Genomic DNA, 11,596 nt, shown 5'->3' on the forward strand with positions numbered 1-11,596 from the left:
TTACAAGCGCTCGTAAAACTAATATGACAAAGTTGATTTATTTCAATAATTTTATTCAAAAAGTTAAATTTGTTAATTATATTCACTAATTACACACAGACTGATATATTTCAAATGTTAATTCTTTCATTTTGATGATTATAACTGACAACTAATGAAAAGCCCAAGTTCAGTATCTCAGAATATTAGAATATTGTAAAAAGCCGGTATTGAAGGCCCCTGGTGCCACTCTAATCAAAACACATGCAAAAGCCTTTAAAGGGTCTCAGTCTAGTTCTGTAGGCTACACATTCATGGGGAAGACTGCTGACTTGACATTTGTCCAAAAGATGACCATTGACACCTTGCACAAGGAGGGCAAGACTCAAAAGGTCATTGCTAAAGAGGCTGGCTGTTCACAGAGCTCAGTGTCCAAGGACATTAATAGAGAGGAGAAGGGAAGGACATGATAAGGTAGAAAGTGTACAAGCAATAGAGATAACCACACCCTGGAGAGGATTGTAAAACAAAACTCATTCACATGGGGGAGATTCAAAAAGAGTGGACTGCAGCTGGAGTCAGTGCTTCAACATCCACCACACACAGACATATGTAAGACCTGGTTTCAGCTGTCGCGTTCCTTGTGTCAGGCCACTCTTGAACAAGAGACAGCAACAGAAGCATCTCGCCTGGGCTAAATACAAAAAGGACTGCACTGCTGCTGAGTGGTCCAAAGTTATGTTCTCTGATGAAAGTAAATTTAGTATTTTCTTTAGAAACCAAGGTTTCAGTCTGGCAGACGGGAGGAGGGGACAGTCCATGCTGCTTGAGGTTCAGTGTAAAGTTTCCCATCAGTGATGGTTTGGGTTCCCATGTCATCTGCTGGTGTTAGTCTATTGTGTTTTCTGAGGTCCAAGGTCAACGCAGTCATCTACCAGGAAGTTTCATAGCACTTTGTGCTTCCTGCTGCTGACCAACTTTATGGAGATGCAGATTTTCTAACAGCACTTGGCACCTGCACACAGTGCCAAAGATACCAGTACCTGGTTTAAGAACCATGGTATCCCTGTTCTTGACTGGCTAGCAAACTTTCCTGACGTTCACTCAACTTTGTCATGATGTTATAAATTATTGACCAGCACTTATATTCTTGGCACCTGCTAGCTTTATGCTAGTGGCCACCCAAAACACCTCAGTGCGATAATCTGATGAATCTTGTTTAGTCACTGTAACATTGGAGCACCACAGGGGACTGCGCTCTCGCCATTCCTTTACACCCTGTACACCTCAGACTTCCAGTACATATCAGAGACCTGTCATCTACAGAAATACTCAGATGACTCTGCAGTTGTCGGGTGTATCAGAGATGGACAGGAAGCTGAGTACAGAGAGCTGGTGGAGCGCTTTGTGGCATGGTGTGGAAACAATCATCTGACCTTGAACGTGAACAAAACAAAGGAGATGATTTTAGACTTCAGAAGAAACAGGGTGGAGTCAAACACTGTTTCCATCATGGGAGAAGAAGTGGAGGTGGTTGAGGAATACAAATACCTTGGAGTTCACCTGGACAACAGACTGGACTGGAGAAAGAACAGCAAAGCCATTTACAAGAAGGGGCACAGCAGACTGCACTTTTGAGGACGCTTAGGTCCTTCAATGTCTGTAGCAAGATGCTGCAGATCTTCTACAAGTCTGTTGTTGAGAGTGTAATCTCTTCATCCATCGTCTGTTGGGGTAGCAGCATCAGAAGCAGGGACCTGAAAAGGCTCAACAGCCTAATAAAAAAGGCTGGTTCTGTTCTGGGGACGACCGTGGAACCACTGGAGGAGATAATGCAAAGAAGGATTCTCCAGAGAATCAAGAAAATTATGGACAACCCTGAGCATTCTCTTCACAAGACTGTCCGACAACGGAAGAGTGTCTTCAGTCAGAGGCTTCTTCAGTTTGGCTGCAACACTGACCGCTACTGGAGATCCTTCCTGCCAACAGCCATTGTAATATACAACAACTCTTTGATGACTTGATTATTATTATTATTCTGAGCTACTACAGAAATCAATTTCCCTCTGGGATTAATAAAGTATTTTTGAATTGAATTGAATTGAATTTGAATTAACTTGAGCTTCATTGCACAAAGCAGCTAAAAGCTACATGTAGTGCACTCATGTCCAAAGTTCGACCTTGGAGCCATTTGTAGCCTTCATATTGATTGATTTATATATTTTTGTGTCCCCCAATCACATTTCTTGTGAATTGCTTTTGTTTATACGGCAGGCAACACTAATGTTCAGATCATTACTAATATGCCTCTTTAGACCAGGGATTCCCAAAGTGTGGTGCGCGCACCCCCAGGGGGTGCGCGAGCTGCCGCTAGGGGGTGCGCGAGGTGAAAAGTGTAATGGCTGCGGAGCTCAAAGAAGTCTCATATGTCACCATTAGCATAGAAACTCATTTGTGGGTGGGCCAAAGAAAAAGTAAGTGGGCACAATAAATGTAATTGAAAACAAGTATATTTTTGCGCGTGCGTGTGTCCTCCACATGTGCCCTAGCTTCATAATAACAATGCGCAGAGCTTCAGCACTCTGGCCTGCGCACGCCGATATGTTCCGTATTTGATCATTTTTAACGGTGTTGGAGGAATCTGAAGGTGGTGAGTCATTCTGGCAGATTGTAATTAACACCTGTCTCATGCAGGTGTTCTGACATTGTAAACCTCACACACAGGACATTGTGGATGTAACTAAATAACAAGAAATGATTCCCATTCAGGCTATTGACAGCGCGCTGAAGATCTGAAGTTCAGAGTGCGTCTGTCAGACGCGTTCCGGCTGAACCACGGCTCACCGGTGCACAAGTGAGCACATCTGGGCTGGGCAGAAGGAATTTTACAACATTGGTTTAAATAGCGCGAGACGCGGTGACTTGAGCAGCTGTGCCGCGCGCGCGTGCGCGCGCACACACACACACACACACAGATTCAATAAGCGCACACGCTGCTTTAACTCCGGCGCGCAGTCAGACTGAAGGCAGAAATGAACGCTGCCTCCACCGTGATAAAAACTTTTAAGAGGTTATTTTTCATTCAAGGTCAAATTAAGATATTAGCTTCTGGGATGAGTCGGGTCCGCTCCAGCCAGTGACTCCTCATGAACCTGACCACAAGTCCTGTTACTGCAGCATTTGTTATTCCGGTCCGCATGACAGCGGATCGCAGATTCAGCCACACCATAAAACAGCAATAAGTCGGTCTGAGATAAAAGTGAACCTCATGGCTATTTACTTGTCCCCTATTGACATTTGATTACACACAAGTAGGTGATCAGCTCAGGTTTACGCAGAGCAGAAGGAAGGAGAGCGCTCTGGCCGCACAGGTTAAACGTTCCTACTTTAAGAAAACCGTTAAATTGCATTGTTTATGTGCTACCTGGGCACTCTAAATGTTTATTTAAAATGAAATCAAAGGAAATTGTAATGGTATCGAATGTTTATTATTTACTATTTAAAAAATGAAAGTGATGGGGAATCTTTTTAACCCTGTCTGTTTAGCTTGACATCTAATATATATATATATATATATATATATATATATATATATATATATATATATATATATAGAGAGAGAGAGAGAGAGAGAGAGAGAGAGAGAGAGAGAGAGAGAGAGAGAGAGAGAGAGCCATGCCCCGATGTGGGGGCTGGGGGGGGGGGGGGGGGGGGGGGGGCGTCGACATGGTCGGGACATAGAAGGGGGTGTGCGGCTAAATAAGTTTGGGAACCACTGCTTTAGACCATTGTTGAGAAGAAAATTTTCACAACATTGAAAAAAATACACGTTATGGCTAGCACAATTATCTTGACGAGTTGGGCCCTTTTAAAAATGTGGACACCAGTGGTTTGTCATGAGCCGGGGTGAGTACTCCTCATTCACCTTAGCATAGCATAGCATAGTTTATTTATATAGCACATTTGAAACACAGCATGGGAGCTGCCCAAAGTGCTGCACAGGCTAAAACAAAACAACCATTCGAAAGAACTAAAACAGAGGATAAAAATCCCAATCAAAAGCAGATAAAACATGATGAATACTAAGAACACATTAAAACAATGATACAATAAAACACTAAAATGAGTCACTGTCTAAAGGCCAAAGCGTTAAAGTGGGTCTTTAAACGAGATTTAAAAACCGCCAGAGATGGAGACTGCCGAGCTCCAATGGGCATTGAGTTCCATAGCTTTGGGGCAGCATAAACAAATGCTCGTTCACCCCGCGATTTGAATCGCATCCGCGGCGTGCATAGCAGCAAAAGGTCAGCCGACCTCAACGTGCATGTGGGCACATATGGAGTGAGCAGGTCAGACAGATAGGGAGGTGCCAGGTCATTGAGAGCTTTAAATACAAAGGTCAGTAACTTAAACTGCACTCTGAAAATGACAGGGAGCTAGTGAAGATGTACCAGGACAGGGTGTGTGCTCGTCAAGAACCTGGCAGCAGCGTTCTGAACGACCTGCAGCCGATTCAGGGCGGATACCGGAACACCAACTAGGAGGGCGTTTGCGTAGTCCAAGCGAGAGGTAATGAAGGCATGGATGACTGACTCCAAATGCCTCCGTTTCAGGATTCGTCTGAGGCGAGTAAGGCGGCGAAGCTGATAAAAGCAAGACCTCACTACGGAGTTTATCTGTGGGGCCATTGTGAGTCCAGCATCCAGCTTGACCCTGAGACTTGTCACACACTGTTTGGGGTTGAGGGTTAAAAGGTCACAAACAGGGTGAGAGCCATGGTGGTTGCGGGGGTCAAGAACAATAAACTCAGACTTCTTTTCGTTTAACTTTAAGAAGTTGGATGCCAGCCAGCCAGCCCTTCAAGTCATCCATACATGCAGCCAATTTCGAGCCCGCATTCTTCTCATTCATTTCTATTGTTGACAGTCATCAGCGTAGATGTGATAGCTCAGGCCATGCTGATTCAGGATATTGCCCAGAGGCAGAAGGTAGATAGAAAACAGCAATGGCCCAAGAACAGAACCTTGTGGCACCCCCCAAGGCAGTGGAAGACAGGAGGATGCACAGTCACCAATCTGTACAGAGATGGAACGGTTTGATAGGTAGGAGCGGAGTACCTTAACATCTTTGAGTCTCTTGCCAGGAGAGGGAGTGCCCAGCTGTTCCTGATCAGCAATCAGTGGGGTGTTTCCTACTTAAGGTGGATGGAGGACACAATTCAACGCCGGAAGATTGCCTCAGGTTGGTAGTACCCAGCCACTTGAGTTTATCTCTAGGATCTCTAGGATTAATGTCACTTGTAGAGTTTTTTGCTCTAGGATTCCTGTGTTTGTTCTCTGGTCGCAAAGCTTTGGATACTTACCTCAGGACTCCAGGATTTTTGGATACTCAGAACATTGACCCACTCACCAATCTCCATAACTCTTCTCTGACATCTCTACTCAGTGTCCCCATCCACTAGGACGCCCCGCTTATCTCCACCTGTGCTCCCTCTCCTGCGCTCCCCCGGCTTTCAACCTGCTCCCTCCTCCAGCCAGCAACTCACATCCAACTAAGTTCTGCTGAACTATTCTGACTAGAAATGGACTTCTGGAACTAAACTTTTGCTCACCAATGTTCTCCCTCCTCCACACGCAGAGCTCCCATAGCTGTACCAGTCAGACAATTCTGTACATCCTCAGGTTCCTTCTCTGTAAATAAAATTATTTTATTTTTACCCCATTCTTGGTCTGTGTTTTCTGCATGTCTTGGGTTAGGCGCCTTCCCCCAAACATGACATGGTTGTAGATTGTTGAAATGAGAGGTTGATCTTTAGCTGGCTGACCAACTAGACAAGCGTTCAAATGGAAATGAGAGATATTTCCAAAATGAATACAGGTTCCCATAGCCCATTTCAGTCAAGGGGGTTAATTAATGAGTACATTTGCAGGAATTGTACTCATTGCAGCTTCAGCACACTTGCAGGTAGCAGTGTGAGTCACACATTCATACACAAGCTCCTTTTGGGGAATCCTCCAATTGCCAATCATCAGTCAAGAGGGGCTTTATAAGTTAGTCAAGTAGACCCCAAGGTTCAGTTTCAGTTGCAAAGGACGTCAAACAAGAAAAGCCATTGATTTCAAAGTGTTCTCTGCTTTGTTCACAAATGCTCCTCCTTAAACTCCAGAGAAAATGAACTTGAAGTGTGAGAGGATATCTTAAGGTGGCAGTATCCAAAGTTTTAAGACCGAGGGCAAGTAAAATGTCATCGCAAGCCACAAAAATGCACATTTTTTTTGTTTAAAAAAATGCATTTCTAGTCAACAATACGCCTCAAATGAGTAAAAATTGTAATAAATAAATAAATAAATAAATAAACGGTGTTTCTACATCTATCGTTCTAGAAAAGCATTTTGGGGCCACACAGAATCCCTCTGAGGGCTGCGTGCGCGGCATTTTGAAGATGTCTTTGAACAAGTTCCCGCATCACAGTAGACCCAAACTAAACCCTACTGTTGCCATTGGAAATGATCCGTTAGTTTGATTTTTGACTAAATACTCAAGTTTTGTTAAACTTTTGTAAAATGAACAAAGAAAATACCATATACTGTTATTTTAAAATGGTTTTACAAGCAGTTCAGTGTGTAAAGAAAGAAATCAGGACATGATTTAGAGTTTCCGTTTGCACTGTATATATTTAACAGTTTGTGTTTTCTTTGCCTTTAAAAGAAGAGAACCAAGATAAATGCCTTTTTCATTTTCAAGCATCATCACTTATTGGACTAACAGTACAAGTCTATTTTTAGGTTGTTTGAACAGTCAAATCGATCATGAAGAAGAGGAAGTAAAATGGTACTCATTCTTCATCTTAACTCTTCCCAAAAGTCGCTTAAACCAGTAGGAATTTCACTGATGAGCATAAATGTTCTCCAAACTACAGAAGATACAAAATGGGTTCATGAGAGCAACCAGATATGACTCAAACAATTTCAGGTATGAATGACAGTCTGGCTGTTTGTAGTTTGAGCTCGTTCTCAGTCAGCTCTGATGTAATATCGGATCTAAATGTCCCACTAACGTATGCAAACCTAGACTAGTCAAAAACACCCAGAAAAGTGCATTAGACACAAACATAGGACGTGATCTAAATGAAACATGAAAATGGAGCGGATTTGTTTTTGCCAAGAGCCCCTGTTAGTCAACGCTCAATCACAATCAAGTAAGAAAAGAAATTTTTATTTTTTTTAAATAATTTTCCAACATGTGTTTGGGTGAAATGTCACTTTAAGTTCAGTTGGTGGATAAAGAAAGTGAAACAGTACACACACACACACACACACACGCACACACACGCGCACACACACGCACACACACACACACACACACACACACACACACACACACACACACGCACACACGTGCACACACACACACACACACACACATACACACACACACACACGCACACACACACACACACACACACGCGCGCGTACACACACACACACACAATGGTCTAACACTGACTGGGAGAAGGGGGGAGTGTTTCAGTAAAGGGAATCAAAGCTTGTAATGAGTATGCCGGTCTTTCATTGTTAACTGCCTCAAGCAACTCGGGATCACGTACAATTCCAAGGAGGGAATCCCCTTCTTTCTTTATGGCCAAAATCTCCCACACTGATGTGTTTGATTGCTGAAAGCGTTGACTTCCATAGCAAAAAGCCTGGAAAACAAAGCAGTTAAGACTGAAACCGACTACGTCGGTCAGTAAACACTGAATTAAAATGATCTACCCAGGTCTACAACAATCCATTTCAAATAAACCTGTCTGTTTATTTTTTGGGAATTCCCACATGATAGGGGGAAATTCCCATTCTTTTAGGATTCAGGGAAGATTAAAGGTTGTTTCTATCCATTCTGTGTTTGCCTGGATGAGTGTCAGACTGAAGTTCTCCTTATTTGTTTAAGTACACGACAGCTACATCTGCACATCCTGATGCTTTGAAACCAGTTTCTGACAGGAACCGATCCACCGCTCTAACCTTTCTTATTAATACTTTGTTTCTTAGAAAAGTTCCCAGACACTCAGGTGGGGACTTGTGACCTTTTTTTTCCATTATGAGATGGGTGGGTAGAGTGTGGAAGTTCAGTCTCTTTTAGACCCTGTTGCAATGCGTAGGTGTGAGCTGGCGGGGGGAGAATCCCCAACAGACAATTGTGGCCTTTTTAAGGTTTGTATGTATTTTTGCTTCTCTTATCTTCCTTTAAAAAAGACTCTAAAGTTGCCTTTTAAAAGCCAAATTTGGAAACAATCATTCTGAGGGGTAGAGAAGGTGAGACTAAGGTGGCACATAAATTAAAGGATTGTGTTGGAAACGCTCTCCAACAAACAAGTCATTTTTATGTTAACCGAAGAAATATTTAGAAATGTTGGAGATCCTGTACGTGTAGCAGATGCTCTTTTTATGTTGACTCAAAAGGAATCTAACAAGTGTGTGAGATGATTGGAAGACAACAGTGACTTGAATAGCCATTGGTTATCGCCAAATGAGCCACAACATGGTGAACCTTGAAGCAGATGGACCCTAGTAGTAAGAAGACTACACATGGTGTCTCTCCTGTCAGCTAAGATCATGAGTCTGACTCAGAGTCTACGATTCACACAGGATCACTAGAACTGAACCAGAAGCCTGGAAAATATTTCCTGGTATATTGTGTCTGGATTTTTGCTGGAACATTCAGATGGATCCATCCTGCCTTGTATCAATTCTTCAGGCAGCTGCAGGTGGTGTAATGATGTGGGGGACATGTTCTTGGCACAGTTTGACATGTTCTTTGTCCCACCTGAGCCTGGTTTAAACCCCACAGCCTACCTAAACATGGTTGCTGATCATGTCTATCCTTTAATGACCACAGTGGACCCATCTACCAATGGCTACTTACAGCAGGATAATGTCACAAGGCTCAGATCATCTCTAACTGGTTTCTAGAACATGACCATGAGTTCACTGGACCGAGACTCCAAGAGCCTTAAAAGTCACCAGGTTTCAATTCAGTCTGGAACCTTTAGAATGTGGTAGAATGGGAGATTCACCTGGTGGATGTAACTGTGTAATGCTGTCATGTCTATATGGATCAGGAACAAAGATGTTTTCCAACATGATCAAAGCAGTTCTGAAGTCCAAACAGGTCCAACCTGGGACTAGCAATGTGTACCTAATAAAGTGTAAATGTTTTGATTTTGTAAAAGTTCCTTTCATAAGGGACCTTCTCCAGGTCAGGGATGAGGTCTTGCCTCTAGTGGAGGATTTTAAGTATCTCTGGGTCTTGTTCACAAGTGAGGGAAAGATGGAGCGCGAGACCGATAGGCGGATTGGTGCTTCATCTGCAGTGATGCGGGCATTCTACCGATCTACTGTGGTGAAGAGAGAGCTGAGCAAGAAGGTGAAGCTCTCAATTTACTGGTCGATTTATGTTCTTACCCTCACCTCACCTACGGTCACGAGCTTTGGATAGTGACCAAAAGAACGAAATAGCAGATACAAACGGCCAAAAAGAGTTTTCTTCGCAGGGTGGCTAGGCTGTCATTTAGAGATAGGGTGAGAAGCTGGGTCATCCGGGAGGGGCTCGGAGAAGATCGGCTGCTCCTCCACATCGAGAGGAGCCGGTTGAGGTGGCTGGGGCATTTGGTTAGGATGCCTCCTTAATGAGGTTTTCTGGGCACATCCAGCCGGGAGGAGACCCAAAGGGAGACCCAGGACACGCTGAAGGGACAATGCTTCTCGGTTGGCCAGGGAACATCTTGAGATTCTTCTGGAGGAGCTGGCCCAAGTGGCTGGGGTTGCTGTCCTCGTGACCTGACCCCAGATAAGGGAATGAAAATGGATGGATAGTTTCATACTTAAAATTTATTCAAGAGCAATGACTCTGCCGTGCAGTAGGAGTCAGGGTTCCAGTTCTGCAATAAAATTGATTGTTCGTCAGCTATGTAAACACCCCTCAAGTAGAACCCGAAGTCTAAGTTTGACCTGTTTCTGTCTGGAGCCTTAGATTTGAACCCAGATAGCAAGTATGCTGTCGATCAGACTCAACCCACATACTTTGTGAAATAAGAGCACCAAGACAGACCACTTCTGCTTTTTATGTCCAGGCTCCTGGTATGCTTTAGTAAAGCTTCCTGTCATTCAACCATAACTGTCTCCATCTGCATTAGACCCTGGGAAGGCGTGTTCTGTTAAACACAGAATAACTGGACAGTGATTAAACAAAAATTAAGATGCAAACAACAATTTTAATCATCATCTAATCTATTGGCCTTATGGAATATTAAGAACAGCCAAATCAACAGTGTTGCTATTCTGAAAATACTGAAAGTGTGGGGTTCAAGTCTGAATGTTCTTGGAAGGCAACAGCAGCTTTGCAAGAGCAAACTTTCACAAAACCCCATCATAGCATCTAGCCATGGGGTGAACGCTCTCAATCATGTCAATATGCATGTTACAGCTTTGCTGTTTGTCCCAGAAAACGGACTCTGCAGAGGACAATCAGTGCTTTGCCTCCTCCTCCTACCTGCACAGCTGCACTCACTTGGACTGATCACCTCCTGAGCAACATAAAAGTGAGAGACTGGATCTGTACCAGTTCTCTCATGTGCTCCATTTGTTTGTGTTTTAGTGGCTTTTAAATGGGTTTTAGTTATTTAAGCTTAGTGAAGCTTAAGAGCTTTTAGAGGTTTGTAACAGACGAGGGACCAGAGTGCTGGTTTCCTCTTGGCTCCCAAACATGTGTATAGTCAGTGGACTTTGATTGTGAATGTTTGGGAGCATTCGGATGTTTGTTTTAAACATAAGCCCATGGCCATTTTAACAATGTGTTTTAAGTACATTTAGATTTGGAGCTTTTTGTCATTTTAAAATCCTTTTAATAAAATCAATGTTTACAATTTCCATACCTGAAACACATGCCTCTGTGTTACTCCCTGTCTTTCTCTGTATCCACCAACAGAGGATGCAACAAAGGGGGCTTGTCCGGGATCTGTCAACCATCCCATGAAGGACTTTTAATGGCATGTGCTTTTTGCAAACAGGTTTTATTCATAGGATTTTAAGATGTGTGGTCAGTTGAGTCCTCTCAGGTATTGTATGTCCTTTTTGTTTTATTCTGTTGTGCTTGTGAAGTTTTAAAGTGAACAGAGTGAATTCCCTATAGGCTGTAGGAGCGCACCCTCTTTAGGATGCGTTCTGGTTTTTGTTTTCTAGTGTTGGGGTTATGGAGGTTAGCGTTGGTAGAAATTCTACCATCTCTGGAGCACCCCAGGGATTTGGAGAGATGGGCTCTCCTGTCCGCTGGTCCATTTGTGCTTAATTGGCCCACCTCTACGCCCCATGAAGACTAGGGTGGAGATCAGCAAGGACTTCTCCTGTTTAGCTAGAGGGAATTCTTGTTGGACGAAAGACCTGGGAGTGTTTGTGATAAAAGCAGTGGAGGGCAAAGGTGAAAGAAAAAAAATTGTAGTTGAACTTGTTTAATTTAATTAAAATAAATAAATAAATAAATATAAAAAATGTTGAACGCAGAGTTGGCCACAAAGGTTAAAACCACTGTAAACCTTTACAGAATAATAGCATCCATGGGACGA

The sequence above is a fragment of the Nothobranchius furzeri genome, chromosome 4, assembly GCF_043380555.1.
Source record: "Nothobranchius furzeri strain GRZ-AD chromosome 4, NfurGRZ-RIMD1, whole genome shotgun sequence".
Taxonomy (NCBI): Eukaryota; Metazoa; Chordata; class Actinopteri; order Cyprinodontiformes; family Nothobranchiidae; genus Nothobranchius; species Nothobranchius furzeri.